This window comes from Sapajus apella, unplaced genomic scaffold (assembly GCF_009761245.1).
Source record: "Sapajus apella isolate SASKATOON/1434 unplaced genomic scaffold, GSC_monkey_1.0 scaffold83, whole genome shotgun sequence".
Classification (NCBI taxonomy): domain Eukaryota; kingdom Metazoa; phylum Chordata; class Mammalia; order Primates; family Cebidae; genus Sapajus; species Sapajus apella.
The window spans coordinates 7,903,316-7,923,890 of record NW_022437023.1 but is presented as its reverse complement, the minus strand read 5'-3'; the positions used below and the strand labels follow the sequence as shown (position 1 = coordinate 7,923,890).

At 38.6% G+C, this 20,575-nt stretch overlaps 1 long non-coding RNA gene across 2 annotated transcripts in view; it reads left to right on the top strand.

Annotated features, from left to right (window-relative positions):
• Positions 1 to 20,575, top strand: part of LOC116533735 — a 40,700-nt gene that overhangs the window by 10,483 nt on the left and 9,642 nt on the right. Inside the window, exon 2 of one of the 2 annotated variants that reach the window (XR_004261416.1) lies at positions 15,595 to 15,749. This is a non-coding gene — a long non-coding RNA (uncharacterized LOC116533735). Of the gene's footprint in view, positions 1 to 12,437; positions 15,750 to 20,575 lie in introns of those variants that run through there. The other variant, XR_004261415.1, reaches the window with a different exon arrangement.

Sequence of the window (20,575 nt, the reverse complement as noted above, 5' to 3'; positions counted from 1 at the left end):
AACCGCCAACGGTTCTGGCTCCGGCAGTTAGTCTGTTAGCCACGCCCATCACCCCCACCCTCGCGGCAGGCCTCCTCCAATCAGAGGCTCTGCCACATCCAGGGAGGCGCCCTGGGCCTTCCAGAAAGTCCTACAGCCTCTGATTGGTCCCAGACCGGCCTTCCGGGGCAGGGGTGGGGGCGGGGGACTCCTGGAGTCCACGCAATATAGGGACAGTGGGTGGGGATGGGGGACTTGGAGGAAAGTTATTGATCATGAGCACTGCCTGTTGGGGCTATGGGAGGTGGGGCCTTCCAGAATTTAGGTCAGCCATCCCCTGGCTTCTGAGGGAACAGGCCCGAAGGAGTTCCAGCTGTGCTAGTACTGCCTCCTGCTCTCTATCTACCAGGCCATTGAACCCTGGGTGCCTGTGATCCTGGAGTCTTTTCACTTTACCCCAGTGGAAAGCACCACCCAGAAAGTACTTGTTTTGAGGACTCACAAGAGTTAAGAGTAAGGCTGCAAATCAGAACCCCCAATGCCAACCTCTGACCTTTTTACACCAACCAAAGGCCTGGCACTAGAGAGAAATGCTTGAACAGACTCAGTCAGCTCTTGGGGACCCAGACCCCTAACTGGAGGGTTTGCTAAAACCCCTTACTTTCCTACCCCTGACTTACCTGCAGTGCCTAGAAGACCCAGGCTCTGACTCCAAACCTCAGCATCAAGGGTCCAGCCAATAGGAGACTGCTGCTGAGCAGATGAGAATGCTCTTAGCCAATGAGAAGAATGTCTTAAAGGCCAATTGGGGGATGCTCATATATTCATATTTATGGGGCAAGTGTTTTGAAAGATCTTGTCCTGAAAAGTTCAAATGTGCCTCCCATATCCCTTTTTAAAAAATTGATATAAAATTAATATAGCATAGAATTAACGGTATTAAGTGTACAATTTAGTGGCTTTCAGTGCATTCATAAAATTGTGCAAGCATTATCACTAACCCTATTCCAGAATATTTTTATCACCCCCCCAAACAAGCTCCATACACATTAATATGATTTGGATCTGTGTCCCTGCCCAAATCTCATGTCAAATAATAATCTCCTGTGTTGGAGGTGGGGCCTAGTGGGAGGTGATTGGACCATAGGGGCGGTTTCTCATGGTTTAATACCATCTTCCTTGATGCTGTCATGGCCATAATGAATTCTCCTGAGATCTGGTTGTCTAAAAGTGTGTGGCACCTTTCTCCACCCTTTCCTTCTCCTGCTCTGGCCATGTGAAGTGCTTTCTCCCCCTTTGCCTTCTACCATGACTGTAAGTGTCCTGAGGTGTCTCAGAAGCAGAAGCTTCTATGTATTCTTCCTATATAGCCTGTGGAACCGTGAGCCAATTAAACCTTTTTTTTTTTTTTTCAGTCAACATTTCATCCTGTTGCCCAGGCTGGTGTGAAGCAGAATCTCCTCTTTATAAATTATCCATTCTCAAGTATTTCTTTATAGCAGTGCTAGAACAGACAGACACATTCATTAAGCAGCCACTCCTTGTTCTGCTCTCCCATCAGCCTCTAATTGGCTTTTTGTTTCAATGGAGTTGCCTATTCTGGACATTTCATATAAATGGAATCATACAGTACTTAACCTTTTGTGTTTAGCTTCTTTCACTTTGCATAATGTTTTCAAGGTTCATGCATATCATAGCCTGTGTCAATACTTCATTCTTTTTAAGGCTTACATTCCATTGCATGGATATACCATATATTGTGTATCTAGTTGATGAACATGTGGATTCTTTCTACTTTTTGACTGTTAGGAATGATTCTGCTATGGATATTGTGTACACATGTTTTTGTTTGGACATGTTTCCAGTTCTGTTGGATATGTATCTAGGAGTGGTATTGATAGATCATGTGGTAATCCTATATTTAGGTTTTTGAGGAGCTACCAAAATGCTTCCCACAGTGGCTGAACCATTTTATGTTCCTACCAGCAACATATAAGGGTTCTGATCTCTCCACATACTTGTCAACACTTGTTTTCTTTTTGTTGTGATTGTTAAATTATAGCTATCCTAGTAGGTGTGAAGTGTTATCTCATTATGGTTTTAATTTGCATTTCTCTAATTACTAAAGATTCTGGATATCCTTTTATGTATTTATTGATTATATCTTCTTGGTATGTCTTTTAAGAGAAATATCTGTTCTAGTCCTTCGACAATTTAAAAAATTTTAGTTTGTGTATCTTTTTGTTGTTGAATTTTAAGAGTTCTTTATATATTCACAGTCCTAGACCTGGCTTTGTCTGTTTGTGATGCTGTAACAAAGTGCCATAGACTGGATGGCTTAGAAACAACAGAAATTTATTTCTCACAGTTTTGGAGACTGGGAAGTTAAAGATCAAGGTGCCGGCAGATTCAGTGTCCAGTGAAGGCCTACTTCCTGATTCATATGTGGCCATCCTGCAGTGTTTCCTATATACTTTATTTAAGTATATACTTAGGTTATGTGGTGGAAGGGACAAGGGAGTTCTCTCAGGCATCTTTTATAAGAGTGTTAATCCCATTCATAAGGGCTCTGCCTCATGAATTTGGGGGAAGTATTTAGTTCATAGGAAGTTTCTCCCAGGATATATGATTAGAAAATAATTTCCCTCAGTTTGTTGGTTATTTTTTTTTTTTTTTAAGACAGAGTTTCACTCTTGTCACCCAGGCTGGAGTGCAATGGTGCGATCTCGGCTCACCGCAACCTCTGCCTCCTGGGTTCAGGCAATTCTCCTGCCTCAACCTCCTGAGTAGCTGGGATTACAGGCACGTGCCACCATGCCCAGCTAATGTTTTGTATTTTTAGTAGAGACGGGGTTTCACCATGTTGACCAGGATGGTCTCAATCTCTTGACCTCGTGATCCACCCGCCTCAGCCTCCCAAAGTGCTGGGATTACAGGAGTGAGCCCCCGCGCCCGGCTGTTGGTTGTTTTTTCCACTTTCTTGATGGTGTTTGATGCACAAAAGTTTTCAATTTTGACAAAGTTCAATGTATTACTTTTCCTTTTATTGCTTGTTTTTGGTATCCTATCTAAGGATCTATTGCCAAATCCAAGATTATGAAGATTTGGGTTTTTTTTAATAAGAGTTACAGTTTTAGCACTTATATTTCATCTTTATGATTTTTAACTAATTTTTGTACATGTTGTGAGTAGAGATCCAAACTGATTCTTTTACATGTGCTTATCCAGCTGTCTTCTAGCACAATTTGTTGAAAATAGTATTCTTTCCCTACTGAATGGTCTTCAGACCTTTGGTGAAAATCAATTAACCATAAGTATATGAGTTTATTTCTGGACCCTAAATTTGATTCCATTGAGCTATGTGTCTATGCTTGTGTGTACTCATAAGTCAAGTTGGTAGTTTGTGTCTTCCTAGGAATTTGTCTATTTCATTTAGGTTATCTAAGTTGTTGGTATATAATTGTTCATATTATTTCTTTATAACCCCATTTATTTCTGTAATGTCAATTGTCATTACTGATTTTAGTAATTTGAGTCCTCTTTTTTCTCTTGGTAAGTCTAAAGCTTTTATTTTATTAATTTTGTTTATTTTTTTTTTAAAGAACCAACTTTTGTGCTTGTTCATTTTCTCTGCTGTTTTTCTTTTCTCAACGTCATTAATTTACACTGTACTCTTATTTCCTTTCTTATGTTTGCTTTGAATTTAGTTTGTTCTTTTTTCTAGTTCATTATATAGTTAGGTTATTGCTTTGAGATATTTATTCTTTTTAATGTGGATGTTTGCAATGAAAAAATTTCCATCTAAATACTGCTTTTGTTGTATCTCATGCATTTTGGTATGCTTTGGTTTTGTTTTCATTTATATCAGAGAATTTTCAAGTATCTCTTATGGTTTATTATTTGAGCCATTAGATTGGTTAAGAATTTGATTTCTACATATTTGTGAATTTTCCAAATTTCCTACTACTATTGATTTCTAATTTTATTCCATTGTGATTGAAGAATATACTTTTTATAATTTTATTTTTTATACTTACTAAGACTTCTTTTGTTGCCAAACTTATGATCTATACTGGACAATGTTCCATGTGGATTTGAGAAGAACACATGCTGTTCAATTGAGTGTTTTACAGATGTCTATTAGGTCCAGTTATTTTACGGTATTGTTCAAGTTTTCTATTTTCTTGATCATCTCCTATCTAGTTATTCTAGCCATTGTTAAAAGTGATATCCAGGTATTATTGTTGAATTGTCTATTTCTCCCTTCGACTTAACAGTTGCTATTTCATATATTTGGGGCCTCTGTTGTTAGGTACATATAATGTACAGTTGTTATACTTCTTTCTTGTAATTTTTAGGAGGACATTATGTATTTTTGAATTAAGTCAGTTTCATTCTTCTATGTTTTGAGATACAGTGTTTATAGCCATACATCATCCTCTGATTACTGTTTTAAATATATCTTATAGATAGGATATTTCTGGTGGTTTAATTATCTTTTTTTCAGAATCCTTTAATTCTTGTTTGTACTTTAATTATCACTCAATTGTTTATACATTATTTTAAAGTTCCAATTAGAAGGGCATCTTTTAAAATATTTTTTGATGTAAAAATCTTTTCTTAACAGTTTTAATGAGATATAATTGGCATATAATAAACTTCATATATTCGAGACGTACAATTTGATGAACTCTGACATTTATAAAAAAACAATGAAACCATCATTACAATCAAGATAATGAACATATCAAAAAAAAAATCTCTTTTTGTCCCTTTGTAATCTAGCTGTCAACCTCATTCCTCACAAGCAACAACTCACCTGCTTGGTCACTGTGGGTTAGTTTGACCTCCATAGAATTTAATATAAATGGAATCATATAGTATGATTGATACCTCAAAAATAGAGGTGTTTTTGGTATGACTTTTTCACTCAGCATAATTGCTTTGAGATTAAAACATTAGTTTTACTGTTCATTTTCTTTTATTGTTGAATAGAATTCTATCATATGGCTGTACAATAATTTATCTAGTTACCTGATGATGACATTTGTGTTGTTTCCAGTTTTTAGCTACTACAAATAAAGCGGCTAAAAACCTTGGAGGACATTGTGTGTCCTCCAAAAGAACATATGCTTTTATTCTCTTGGATAAATATTTAGGAGTTGAGTGACTCTATCATATGATAAGTGTAAGTTTAACTTTTTAGAAACTACCAGCCAGGGGCTGCTATGGAAAACAGTATAGAAGATCCTCAAAAAATTAAAAATAGGACTATCTTTTGATCTAGCTATCCTATATCTGGGTATTTATCCAAGAGAATTGAAATCAGGATCTCAAAGAGGTATTAGCACTCCACTGCTCATTACAGTATTATTCACAAAAGCCAACATGTGGCGGCAACCTAAATGTCCATAGACAGATGAATAAAGAAAACATGGTATGTACATATAATGGAATACTATTCAGCCTTAAAAAAAGAAGGAAATTATGTAATATGTGACAACATAGATGAATCTTGAGGACATCATACTAAGTGTTTGAATACTAAGTTATTTCAAAACCAGTGATATGATTTGGCTGTGTCCCCACCCAAATCTCATCTTGAATTGTAATCACCATAATCCCCACATGTCTAGGGAGAGACCTGGTGGGAGGTGATTAAATCCAGGAGGCAGTTTCCCCCATACTGTTCTCATGAGAGGGAGTGAGTTCTCATGGGATCTGATGGCTCTAAGGCAGTTTTCCCTGCTGTTGCTCACATTTCTCTCACCTGTCATCATGTGAAGAAGATCCTTGCTTCCCCTTCACCTTCTGCCATGATTGTAAGTTTCTTGAGGCCTCTCCAATCATGTGGAACTGTGATCAATTAAACTTATTTCATTTATAAATTACCCAGTCTCGGGTATTTATAGTACTGTGAAAATGGACTAGTACAGCCAGTCACAGAAAGACTGCATGATTCCACTTAAATGAGCTCTCTGGTGGTTGCCAGAGAATAGGAGGAGGAGGAAATGGAGAGTTACTAATCAGCAGGAATAAAGTTTCAGCAGGAATAAAATATTGCTGATAAATATAATCAGCAATAACATGTTTGTTAAGAGGATAGATCTCGTGTTAAGTGTTCTTAACACAATAAAATAAAATGGTTTGATCAAGGTTGCAAAATGTATGTTTGTAAAGATTTACAGATTTAAAAATAGCATTCAAATAAGTGATAAATTAATATATAGGAAAAAGAGTGTATTTTGAAGAAAAGATTTAATTTTGATGAATACTGATTTACCAATTTGTTCTTTTATATGGTCATGATTTTGGTATCATCCCTAAGAAACATTTGCCTGGTCTTCACAGTTGCAAATATTTTTTCTTAAGAAGTTTTATGCTTTCAGATTCTACATTTAGATCATTTAGATCTGTTAAACATAATATATATATATATAATTTTATATATATATGTAAAATAGTCACCCAGGCTGGATTGTAGTGGCACAATCTCCACTTCCTGCAACCTACACCTCCCAGGTTAAAGTGATTTTCTTGCCTCAACCTCCTGAGTAGCTGGGACTACAGTTGTGCACCACCATGCCCAGTTAATTTTTGTATTTTTTAGTAGAGATGGGGTTTCACCATGTTGGCCAGGCTGGTTTCAAACTCCTGGCCTCAATTGTCTGACCACCTCAGCCTCCCAAAGTGCTGGGATTACAGGTGTGAGCCACCATGTCTGGCTAGATCTGAAATGTATTTTGAATTAATTTTTGTATATGGTACAAGATATGGATGGAATATTTTTGCACATTGTGATTGGAAAAGCTGGATATCCACATTCCAAAAGAATGAAATTGTATCCTTATGATCATGAATGGGTGTATTTCTGGGCTCTATTTTGTTTCATTGGTCTATATGTCAGTTTTTATGATAGTATCATATCTTGTAATTTGTTACAGAACCGTTTGTTGAAACCTCTATCTCTCCTCCACTGAATTATCATTGAACCTTTGTTAAAAGTCAATTGTCCATATATGTGAGGGCCTATTTCTAGACTCTTTATCTGTTCCATTGATTTATTTGCCCATTTTTATGCTGATTTCACTGTCTTGATTACTGTAGATGGTTAGGCTTTGTGTCGCCACCCAAATCTCATCTTGAATTGCAATCCCTGTAAATCTCCATGTGTCATGGGAGGGACCAGATGGAGGTAATTGAATCATGGGGGCAGTTTCCCCCATGCTCTTTTCATGACAGTGAGCGAGTTCTCATGAGATCTAATGTTTTAATTGCATTTCTCCTCCCTGCTGTGCTGTGAAAAAGGTGCCTTTCTTCCCCTTCTACCATAATTGCAAGTTTCTTGAGGCCTTCCCAGCTATGTGGAACTGTGAGTCAATTAAACCTCTTTCCTTTATAAATTACCCAGTCTTGGGTATTTTCTTACAGCAATGTGAGAACGGACTAGTACACTAACTTTATATTAATTCTTAAAACCAAGTAACATTAATCCTCCAACTTTGTTCTGCGTTTTGAAAGCTGTTTTGATTGTTCTAGGTCCTTCGATTTCCATATAGAATTTAAGGTTAGCTTGTCATAAAAAAATAAAATAAAAAGCCTGCTGAAATTTTGATTGGGGTTGCATTAAATCTAATTATAAATTTGGGAATTTACAGCTAAACAATATTGAGTCTTCTTAATTATAAATATGATCTATTTATATCTATTTTAAGTTATCTCATCAACAATTTATAGATTTCTATGTTCAGGCCTTGCACATCTTTTGTCAGATTTATTTGTAAATAGTTCATATTTCTGATGTGGTTAGAAATGGCATTTTAGAAATTTCAATTTCCTACCATTTGTTACTAATATACAGAAATACAATTGATTTCTGCATACTGACCTTGTATTACACAACATTGCTAAAATCATCTATTATTTCTAGTAATTCTTATAGTGGATTCCATAGGAATCCATTCTATTCCATAGGATTTTTTACATAGACAATCATGGTTTCTGTGAATAAAGACAGTTTTACTTTTTCCTTTCAAACCTGGATGCTTTATATTTTATTTCCTAGCCTTATGGCTCTAGCTACAACTTGCAGTAAATATTGTATAGAAATTGTAAGAGCAGATCTCCTTGTTTGTTCCTTGGGGGAAAGCATTTAGTCTTTTGCCATTAAGTATGATATTATTTGTAAGTTTTTAAAAGGCACTAAAAGATTAAGGAATTTCCTTGCATTCCTAGTTTCCTGTGAGGTTTTATCAGAAATGGATATTCAATTTTTAAAATAATGTTCCTGTGTCTGCAAAAATGTCCACATGCTTTTTATTTTGTTTGTTTCTTAATATGGTAAACTTTATTGATTTTTTGTTGTTGTTGTTGAACCAACCTTGAATTCCTGGGATAAATCCCACTTATTTTAACATATTATTCTTTTAATATTTTGTTGTATTGATTTGCTAAAGTTTTGTTAAGAATATTTAAATCTATATTTATGAGGGATATTGGTCTTTAGTTTTCTTTGCTTGTAATATCTTCATCAGGTTTTAATATCAAGGTAACGGTTATTTTATCAAATGATTTTGCAAGTACTCCCTTCTCTTATCATCTGGAAGAGTTGGTGTTGCCTTGGTATTATGCCTTTCTTAAATGTTTGATAGAATTCAACGGTAAAGTTGCCTGGGTCTGAAGTTTTCCTTTTTCGAAGGTTTATGATTACAAGTTCAATTTCTTTTGTAGACATAGGACTGTTCAGATTTCTTCTTACATAAAGTTTGGGAGTTTGTGTCTTTTAATGAATTTACTCATTTCATCTAAGTTGTTAAATTTATTATAAAATTGTTCAAAAATATTTTCTTGTTATCCTTTTAATGTCTGTGGAATCTATAATGATATCACCTCTCTTAGTTTTGGTATTGGAATTTGGGTTTTCTCTAATTTTTTTCTGATAGTGCTTTATTAATTTGAGACTATTATTCTTTTTTAATTAGGTATCTAGTGCTATACATTTCCCCGAGTAATATCAAATGAGCATCCCACGAATTTTGATAATTTTTTGTTCTCATTTTTATCCAGTTCAAAATACTTTATAATTTTCTTTTAAAGTTCTCTTTTGACCCCTTGCTTATTTAGAAGTATGTTATTTGGTTTACAAATATATGGAAATTTCAATGATCTTTTTGTTACTGATTTCTACATTAATTCCATTGTCTTGTAAACTAATGTAAAATAACAAGGTAAATAACATAGTTTACATGATGTGAATTATCTTAAATGTATTAGAACTTGTTTTGGCTCAGAATATCTTGGTTTCACTTGAAAAGAATGCATATTCTCTTGTTTTTTGGATGCAGTGTTCTATAAATATCAATTAGTTCAACTTGGTTGAGTATGCTATTCAAATCCTCTATATTTTTACTGATTTTCTATTTGTTGTATCAGTTATTGAGAGAAGGGTATTAAGATTTTCAGCTATAATTGTGGATTTGTCTATCCAGTTTTTGCTTTATGTATTTTGAAACTCTGTTTTTAGGCAGATGGACATTTAGAATTTTATGTCTTTCCAACTGATTAGTTATCATTTATCATTTGAAACTTACTACTTTCTTTATCCTTGATAATATTCTTTGTTCTGAAATCTTCTTTGTTTGATGTAAACCAACCACTCCAGCTTTTAAAGAATTAGTTTTAGCATGGCATATCTTTTCCTATTCCTTTGTCTTATTTGTGTCTTTATATTTAAAGTGAGTTTTATGTAAGCAGCAATAGTGAGGCTTGCTTTTTTCATCAACTTTAATAATCTCTGCCTTTTTATCGGGGTGTTTAGATGCACGCAGTGTGGCCACATGCATTTACATGCAATGTGACTATTGATATGATTAGGTTTAAGTATACTGCCTTACAATCTGTTTTCTATTTGTCCTATATGTTCTTTATTTTCAATTCCCTCTTTTTTTGCTTTCTTTTGAATTCGTTGAGGGTTTTCGTTGTTGCTGTGGTTAACTCCATTTTCTTTTCTTTGTTGGCTTATGATCTATAATACTTCGTTTTGCTATTTCAGTGGTTGCTTTAAGGTTTGCAGTATACTTCAACTTATCACAATATACCTTCAAGTAAGTTTATACTACTTTATACATAGTATAAGAACCTTTTAATAGTGTATTCCATTTATCTCCCTCTGGCTTTTATACTATCCCTGTCATATATTTTACTTTTACATATATCATAAATTATACACTACAGTTATTTTTATTCTAAATACAATTATCTTTTAAAGAGATTTAAATAATAAAATCCTATACAGATGGTCTCTGACTTAATGATAGTTCAACTTATGATTTTTGGATTTTATGATAGTGCACAAGCCATATGCATTCAGTAGACGGCTCTACTCTCCTAGGTGACTGAGCAGCAGCAGCAAGCCACAGCTCCCAGTCAGCCACACAGTCAGGCAGATAAACAACCAATACACCTATAGTGTGCTCTGTTGCCAAATGATTTTTCCCAACTGTAGGCTAATATTAAATGTTCTGAGCATGTTTAAGGTAGGCTAAGCTAAGCTATTATGTTCAGTAGGTTAGGTGTGTGAAATGCATTTTTGACTTCAGATATTCTCAACTTATAATAGGTGTATGCAGATACACTGCATTGTATGAACATGTCTATATTTATCCACCTGGCTACCATTTCCTGTGCTTTCATTTCTTTGGGTAGATCCGTATTTCAGTCTGCTACTATTTTCCTCTCTGCCTGAAAGACCTTCTTTAACATGTCTTGTAGTATGACTCTGCTGGCATGAATGCTTTCAGCTTTTGAATGTCTAAAGAATTCCTTATTTGCTTTCATTTTTGAATTCTACATTGACAGTTTACTTCTTTTACTATCTTAAAGATGTTGCTACACTGTCTTCTTGCTCTCATTGTTTCTGTCTAGAAACTGCTATCGGATGATATCTTAGTTGCTCTTTATGTAATTTGTCTTTTTCTCTGTTGCTTTTAAGGTTTTCTCTTTATCACTAGTTTTGAGTAATTTTATTATGATTTGGCTTAGCATAGTTTTTATTGTGCTTCTTGTGTTTGGGGTTTTTGAGCTTCTTGGGTCTATGGGTTAATCATTTTTATCAAATTCCGGTTATTTTAGGCCATTATTTTTCTTCAAAAATTTTTTTTTCTGTCTCTTTTCTTGTCTTTTCTTTGGGGACTCCAATTACAGGTATGATAGGCAGCATGAAATTGTCCTATAGCTCATTTCATTTTTTATTATTTCAGACATTAGAGATATTCTCTGTGTTTTATTTTAGATTGATTCTGTTGCTATCTTCAAGTTCAGTCATCTTTTTTTTCTCTAACGTCTAATCTGCCATTAATCCCATTCAATGTTTTTTTCATGTAAAACATAGTTTTCAGCTGTAAATGTTCAATGTATAACTTTTAGACGTCATGTATGTCTCCTTACCAGCTTTTCTGAACATATGGATTACAATCATAACTGTTTCAATGTCCTTGCCTGCTAATTATAACACTTGTGTACTATTCTGGTTGGTTTTAATTGATTGATTTTTCTCCTTATTATAGGTTGTATTTTCCTGCCTCTTGGCATGCTTGGCAATTTTTTATTGGATGCCAGACATTATGAATTTTAACTTATTGGGTGTTGGATATTTATATATTTCCTATAAATACTCTTGAGCTTTGTTTTGGAATGCTGTTAAGTTACTTGGAGACAGTTAATCCTTTCATGTCCTGCTTTTAAGATTGGTTAGGTGGAACGATAGCAGCATTTAGTCTAGAGCATTCTGAGGTAAGATCCTCGTGAGTACTTGGGACAATTCTGCATGAATTATGAGATTTTCCAGATCAGCTACTCGGAACAGACATGATTCTTGGCCCTGTAAAAGTACCAGTGTTTCCTCTAATCCTTTCAGGTAAGTCTTTATATGGCTCTAGGTAGTTTCTTGCATGAATGTACTCATCAGCATTCCACCTAATACTTGAGGGAGACCCTCTGCCACGCTCCTCTCTCTGGTACTCTGTCCTATGAACTCTGGCCATCCTAATCTTCTCAGATGTCCAGTTTCTCAAGTCAGTGAGTCTACCTGGGCTTCCTTTTCCTGCACTGAGGCCTGGAAATCCACTCAAGGGACTCAGCTGGCGAAATTGTAGAACTATCTCATTTGTCTTCCAATTCTTCAGGATCACTGTCTTTCATGGTTTGATGTCCAGTATTTTAAAAATCATTGTTTTAAATGTTTCACTCAGATGTTTTTGTTGTTTTAAGTTGAAGAGTGAAGTTAGTCTCTTTTCCTTTATATTTGGAAGAGCATTTTTAAATTTTGCCTTTATTTCTACTTTTACTTCATTGTGATTAGATAATTATAATATTCTTATTCTTACTGTGGAACTTACTTATATTTCCTTCATGGTCTAATATTGGAGAAATTTCAATAAATGTTTCACTTCTGCTTGAGAAGGGAAAATATTCTTTATTAAAGGGTATAACATTTGATACATATTTAGGAAATCTAATTTATCATTAATATTGGTTAAGTCTTCTCTATCCATATTTATTTTGTTCACATGACTTCTCTTGTCCTGTAGTATGTAAAACTGCCTCATCATTATTGTTCCTATGTATCCTAGCATTGCTGTAATTTTTATTTTTATTTTATGTATAGGTGGGTTTTGTATATTCTCTTACATAGATATTATTTATTAAAATATATTTTATTGTAGATTGTTGGTTTTTGCATTATAATGCCATTGTTTGTCTTGTTTAATGCTCTGGGTTCTAAATTTTGCATTGGGTAATATTAGAGTAGCTACTTCTGCCTTAGAGTTATTCCAATTTAGCTAGCATAATGTTGCCCATCTTCTTTTTTACATTCTCTTGTTCATTAAAATTAAAGCCTTTAGATCACTTGGTTTTAAATGTTTCTGCTATATATGGAATACGCCACAGACCATTGCTTTGTAAGTTATTTTGAAAATCTATTTCTTTTACTAGGCAACTTAAGCTCATTCACATATACTGATATGACTATTATATTAGGTGTCAACCCCTTATGTCAATTTATCCTATTATTTTTCTATCTATTGTTATGTTTAGTGTGTTTCTTTCTCTATATATGTCTTCCTTGCTCTTTTCAAAAGATTTCCTTTGAGATTTAAAAAAATGTACATTTTTGCTCTAGTAGTTACCCTTGCATTGGTGACTTTTAAAATATCTTTATTCATCTTTTTTCTTACTTAACTTTTTACTATGTGGAGTGTTCATTCTAAATGGTATAATTTGACACCTGCCTGTTTTCTGTGCAACAATGATCTTTTTCTACTTTGTCTTTATTCTCAGCTCAAATTTTAAGTTGTATTCTTTTTATCTTGTTAGAACATACAACACTTATAAATTATTTGCCATCCTTGTCCCTGATTCTTGCTTAAATCTTAGATCTACAGTAAATACACCACGTGCTCACCATCATTCTTTTGCCAATGTTTGCCTCTAGCAGATTATCCATGAAGGGCTCGTGTATACAAAGTTCTCTCATTCCTTGAATATATCATTTGTTTCTCTATAGTCTTAATAACTGACTGATGGTTTTGCTGCGTGTAAAGCCCGTGGCTCACAGTTCATTTTCTTTTCTTTGATTACTTGAAAATAATGTTTCATTCTTGCCTTGCTTTGCAGGTTTTTCTTGAATACTGTAAAACTGTTATAATTTTCATGCCTTCCTAAGTATTATTGTTGTTGTGTCTGGAGGCCATAAGTCATTTTGTTTTTTTTTTAATCTTTAATCGTCTAATAGTTTCATAGGCTATTTCTCAAAATTAATCATTCTCAGTCAATTTTCCCAGGCACGTTGGCCCTTTCATAAATTTAGGTTTTCTCTTATTTCTATAAAGAGTGTTTGGATTTTATTTAAAAATATTAGCTCTATTCCATGGTGCCTTCCACCTGTTAGAGACATCAATTTCTTAAACATGTATAAAGGAGTGGGCTGTAGTAGGATAGCAGAGAAATTGCTTTTAAATAGGAATGTGGATAGTTCATTTGCCATAATGGGCAGTAAAACAGAGTGTGGGTATGGATGCTTATGGGGTCGGGGAGACATGGAGGTGATGTCTAAGGAAGGGCTCTTCTAATTGCTGTGGTTTCCTCAATGGTAAGGAAGCACGTGCTAAGGTAACTGTCCAAATTCCCACCTATAAAACAGGATGGAGATGAGTGCATTTGCCAAATTTAGATTCATGGCCCAAATATGAATCACATATCAAAATTCATGAATGGTATTCTAGAAGGAGCTCAGAGGGCAATCAGTTCTTGGTCCTTCTACTTAGTAGAACCCAGAGCCACTTCCTTCTGGGATCTCTGTGTCCAGAGAAACTGAAAACAGCATTAATGGGGAACATCAACTATGGAAGAGTTCATTCTCAGGATAACCTCGGAGGAATCTGGAGGACTATGCTGTGGGAGGTGGTGGAGATCTGCTTTGTATTGCCTTATGGGCAGTACACAGGGACATGGATTTTGAGTGAGCATAGAAAGGAATGTTAGAGGACCGCAAAAGGCCACTGTGTGAGGTAGTGAAATCTCTCTCCCAGGGAGTCTTCATTCTTCATTAAGTGGCTGGATATTGTGATGTCAGGGGTGTTGGGTAGGAGATTCCTGGGTCAGCAGGGATTATCAGATGCTCTCTGTGGCAATGCCAAGTTGACCATTCACCTTATCTCACTATGCAAGCTTACTCTGTCAACAAATCTTGTCCATTCTACCTTTGACATATATTCAGAACCCAAGCCTTTCTAACTTCCACTACCTCAATCACCCTGGATCAATACACAATTTTCTCTCTCTTAAATTACTTTAATAGCCTTTTAGATGACTTTTCTGCTTCCTTCTTGGTCCCACTCCCCTATCCCAATCTATTTTCAATAGCAGTCAGATGGATCCTGTCTAATTATAAGTTAGATAATACCGCTCTGCAGCAAGCTCCACAGTGATGCCCCATCCCTCTCAGAGTAAAAGCCTAAGTCCTAATCACATCCTACTTGGCCCATGGGACCTGCTCCCTCTCCTGCCCCTGCCCATCTCCGACATCATCCTCAACTGCATTCCTTGCCACCCGCAGTCCTGCTCACACCTGCCAGGTGCGCACTCTCTCTCATCTTTTAAAGGGTGGTGGCAATTTCCATTCTAGGAATGCCTCAGGTATTTGGAGAGGTCGCCTTTTGTCTATCTTCTCTTCATATATCATTACTTATTCAAAGAGGTCCTGCCTGTCCACCTTTATCAAAAAGCATTCCCATCCTTTTACCTTCCTGAATTTTTCACAATGGCACACATGGCCCACATATTATATATGACATTACTTGTTTACAGCGTGACTGCCTTGCCTGACAGTAGTTTTGTCTGCTTTTTCATTGCTGTATAGTCAGTGCCTGGAAGGGGCCTAGCACAGAATCAGTGCTCAAGAAATGTTTGTTACATGAATGAATAAGTGAATAGGTGTGATTGTGTTTTTATAGGGATATGGGACAATGTGACAGTAAGCCAGGGCTTGACTCCTTCCTTCAGGAGGGAGGAGAAGGACTCGATAGGGCTTTACCATTTTACTGTGTTCTGTTCCAGGTAAGATGAAGTAAACGCATGGCTGCCTCTCTCTCCCACTGAGGATACAACCTCGATAGAGTGCATATTGCAGCTATTTGAATGATCCGAACAGTAAATACCAGCAAGTGGATTGGATGAAAACAACCAGGATCCCAAGTACCACAAACCTGGTGGTGAGTTGTGCACACTTATTCCTCTGGAACCTCTTAAGCAGAACTCAGCACCTCCTGAAACCCAGGAGTGAGCAGCATGGTGTAGACAGAGAGATGCAGAAAAACACCTCTGGTTCTGGCTCAAGCAGTGGACAGGGGGACTCCTAAAACTCAGAGCCTGGGAGACCCCTGATAGTTTTCTTTACTTTCTCTCCATTCTCATGTTGCTACATTACTGCAGTGGCAGTAAATGTGGCCGTCAATAAAAAAAGGCAGGAACTAGGACTCTGAGGAAGAGAAGCCTATATTCTGGCCTCAGGGTGCTTTTTCTTCCTGCCTGGGGTTGTATACCACCTGTGGGCACCTCAGGACTCCTGATAACCTCACTCTTACCTGTCGCCTTTTTAGCACAGGATCGGTAGGTGTGGGGGAACACACGTTCTTGAGGACACAGCAGCTGTCACATCAGGAAGCCTGGCTCCAGACCCCTCTGTAAATATCCCATGACTAGGCCCTGCCCATCACCCCACCCAAGCCTCCTCAAATGAGGAGTTAAAGCTGGCCCATAGGGCCAAAGTACAGGGAGTAGGGATAATGAGCCACTGGCCTTCTAAAACCTGTCATGGTCCCTGAGTCAGCCATGACACAGGCAGTGGGGGAGGGTAGGACTGGGACAAAGCTGGATCTCAAAGGAGTTGGGGTCATTCAGCGTAGGGGAGGGGAGCAGAGAAGATGCTCTGAGATGTGGCTTTACCAAATGTTTCGAGGACACGGATGGACCAAGCAATGGCACCTATGATGAGAGATTGAAGCCCAGGGGGTGGGGGTTCCCACTAACCTTACTTGACTCTTCTAAGGCTCCACAAAAAGGAAGGCTCTTAGCAGTGCAGAAGGGGCTTTATGGGTAGGGAAGGGAGAAACATGTTTCTTTACACAGCTTCTGCTAAGCACCTCATATGTGCTATGATAACTAATCCTCACTAAGCCCATGACACAAAGACTCATGTTTTAGATGAACAAGCTAAGATATGAAAAGGTTAAACAAGACATTCAAGGTCACGGTCCTAGTAAGGGACAGGGCTGACTAAGTCTTCAGTAAATATATTTGCCTAACCCAGTATGAAACCCAGCAGAGGGCTTCATTTCTCAAGTCATGGATCCTAACACGTGGGCCATGAACTTTAGAAGACAGAGCCCAGCAGCAACATGAGGGAGGTGAAGAAATCAAATCAACGCACATTTAGTAACTTGCTGAATGCTAGACACTTCCCCATGGTGTGAGAAATGAAAGGACATGGCCCCGTGACTTTGAGGTCTTTACAAGCCTCCCTGAAGAACCAGCTACTTGAGCTGACAGACAGGCATGTTTTCACAATTACCAGGTACCTGTGACTCTGAGGAACATACTGCCTGAGCAAGGATGGACTGGCCAGGAAATCACTCAGTCCAGGAAGAATTCACGGGTGCTCTTAGTGGTTCTCAGTCCTGTGTGTCTCATATATTAAAATGCAACTAATGCCTTGAAGGGGAAGAAATTAGCTTTCAGTCCAGTTAAGGACTGCTGTTGCTGAGGACCAAGGAGGCCTGAGGGAGCAAACTCCTTTGGAGTTTGGGGGATGTGGTTGTGTGAGCTTGTGGGGGAGGGCAAACAGAGGGGGCTATAGGGTCGTGGCCTGGGGAGAACAATGTCCTTCAGCTGCCTAGACGGGGAAGGTGCTCGTCTCTTCATGAGTGAGGGAAGTGGGCTTTTATTCCATGCCCTTGGTTCCTTAATTTGTAAAATGGCAGTGGAGAAAGATCTAGCTCAGGGGGTTGTATATTTATAAACTGTGAAGTACTAAAGTAATTAAATGCATAACACATAGACTTGGAGAAGTGGAAGTGCTAACGGTCTCCATTATGTTAGTTATGTGCATTACTGAGCACATTGTAATCAATTGCACATATTAATGATAACATTGGGCATATTGGGTTCTTGAATCACTGAACTGGCACAGCAGGTATTTCAGAGGCCATCCAGCATGGTCCTCCTTATCTGATATTAGAATTCTCTGTAAGATGTTCGTGCTAAGGAGTACTAATATTTTCCTCGGTGATATTCGGCTTGTTGAATGTCAGAGCTCAGCCAGTGCCTGGGAGAGTGGGTAATCCTGCCTGTCCTCCACGAGGCCTCCCCAGGTTGACCAGATCTGCTCTTGCCCTCTTAGATCCCTGAGCACAGACAGATTTGTCATCCAGAATGGGCTATGATCATCATCTGAATGGAAAAGCCAACTATGGGTCAGGGCTTAGACGAGAAAATTTCTTTTTTTTTTTTTTTTTTTGAGACGGAGTTTCACTCTTGTTACCCAGGCTGGAGTGCAATGGCGCGATCTCGGCTCACCACAACCTCCGCCTCCTGGGTTCAGGCAATTCTCCTGCCTCAGCCTCCTGAGTAGCTGGGATTACAGGCACACACCACCATGCCCAGCTAATTTTTTGTATTTTTAGTAGAGACGGGGTTTCACCGTGTTGACCAGGATGGTCTCGATCTCTTGACCTCGTGATCCACCCGCCTCGGCCTCCCAAAGTGCTGGGATTACAGGCTTGAGCCAACGCGCCCGGCCGACTAGAGAAAATTTCTAAGGGGGTGGGGCCAGCTGCTTACTTCCCCCAGGCCCGGCAGGAAATTGAGCCTCACTGTTCCAAGTGTCAACTGAAAGGCCCCCAAGAGCCCTTGATATAACTTCAGAGATAAACAACGTAAGCACGGGGTCCCAATTCCCTGGGAGTGACCTCCCCACCCATATGAGGATGGCACTGCTGCCATGGTCATCTATGACCCAGGAGTCATCCTTTCCACCATTCTTGGCACATTCACCAAGAAACCACACCAGGGAAGAACACTAACCCATTGCTCTCCACAGCCTTGCCCAGTGTGCCAGTGGTGAAGAAGCCATGCCTTAGTGCTCTAGAACCCCTTCTGCAAAACATAGTTATGCATAAGAAGAAGATCCCCACTCCTAGCACATCATAGCTCTGCTTTAGGGAGCCTGCAGGGCAACAGGAGGCCACTGCTCCTCTAGGGGAGATGGGAGCCTTTCTCTTTTATTCTCATCTCTCTTCTGTCCAGATACAGTCCATCTGATTGGGGTGGAAAGGTGGAAAGTAGGAATAAACTCTTGCCTTAATCCTTTTCACCCCCAAGCACAACTTCAAGTAGTAAGAAATATGATATAAAACCTTCATTAAAAAACACTGTTCACCCCATCCTGAGGCAAGGGTGGCTCTGTTGGAGCAAGAGTGGCTGGCCAGGCCCTTTGAATCATGGGAGATGTTCTGCGGTCAACTTTAAGACAGGGCTGGCGGTACTGGGACACTTGGCTGAGAGGCAGGGGGCCTGCCCAGGTAAAGAGCTTCCCCTTTCCTGCTGTGGTTGTAAATGGAGGGTCACAGCTGAGCTGCAGGAAGGGAAGGAGGATTGGGGGTGCACTTTCTGGTCATACTGGGATTCCAGCTCACATCCCATTCCTTCCCTCTGAGCAGTCATGAGAACCTCACGCTGAGAAAGGAGGCAGCACTGGGGCTTTTCTCTAGGTGTCCTGGCTCTCCCTCCTCACTGAAGTTGGAGACTAGACATCTTGGGTGGTGGAGGGGTGAAAACAAAGATCCCTGTGCAGGTTACCTGGAGCTCAGAGGGTGTAGGACAGGAAGCGGGGAGCTGGGTAGGGCCACGTGGTGGCTTCGCAGAGTTGGAAAGGTGGCTTTTTTGCATGCATTTCTTTGGATGGGTGAGGTGGTCTCCTGCCCTGTGTTCTTGCTTGAAAAACAATCACAGGCTTTGCTTCTTGTGAAAGAACAAGAAAGTCAGTAGACAAGGGGAAAGAGGCAGCAGCAGGAAGAACAACACAGATGCAATATCAGTGTCAGATAGAGCTCGGCTTACTGTACCCAGCTAGGCAGCAACATCGATCAGCCTCCCTCACAGAAACCAGCGGAATAGGGCATTATGATTTGGATCATTTTTTTATTGTATTGAGAACACTTAACTTGAGATCTGCTCTCTTAACAAGTTTTTAAGTGTACAATAAGGTATTGTTAACTATAACAATGTACAACAACATTGTACAGCAGATTTCTAGAATATATTCACCCTGCGTAACTGAAACTGTGCACGTTTTGAATAGCAGCTCTCCATCTCCCCCTCCTCCCAGTCCCTGGCAACCACCCTTGCACTCCCCGTTTCTGTGAGTTTGACTATTTTAGATACTTCATATAAGTGGAATCCAGCAATCCCACTTCTGGGTATTCATCCAAAAGAATTAAAATCAGGATCTCAAATATGCACTTCTCAAATATGTCCATTGCATTATCCACAACAGCCAAGATGGGGAGGCAACCTCAGTGTTCATTAACACAGGAGCAGTTAAAGGGGAGCACACGTGCAATGGAGTAGAACTCAGCCTTAGCAGAGAAGGATGCAACAACGTGGCGGGTGAGGAGCGGTGGAGAAGGCAGCTCCAAACTGTGTTGTTGTGGATACAAAGCAGCCACACAGTTTGGCCCCATCTCCTTCCTGTAGGAAATACGAAATCCAGAGAGACTCAAAGAGAAAAGAGAGAAAGAAAATACAGCCAACATTCTAATGCCTTCTTTGCTGATTAGATTTGTACGCTGTGCTGGACGCTTTACTGTCACTTCTCATTCCACCTTCAGAATATCCTCTGAAGAGGTCATTGTAGTTCCCATTTTACAGACAAGGTCTCTGGGCTGGTAGGGGACCTGGGCAGGATGGCTATTTATGAGCTGATAAGGAGAATCTCAGGCCACGGCAGTGGGTTCTCCCAGGACCATGCCAAGGCTTTCTG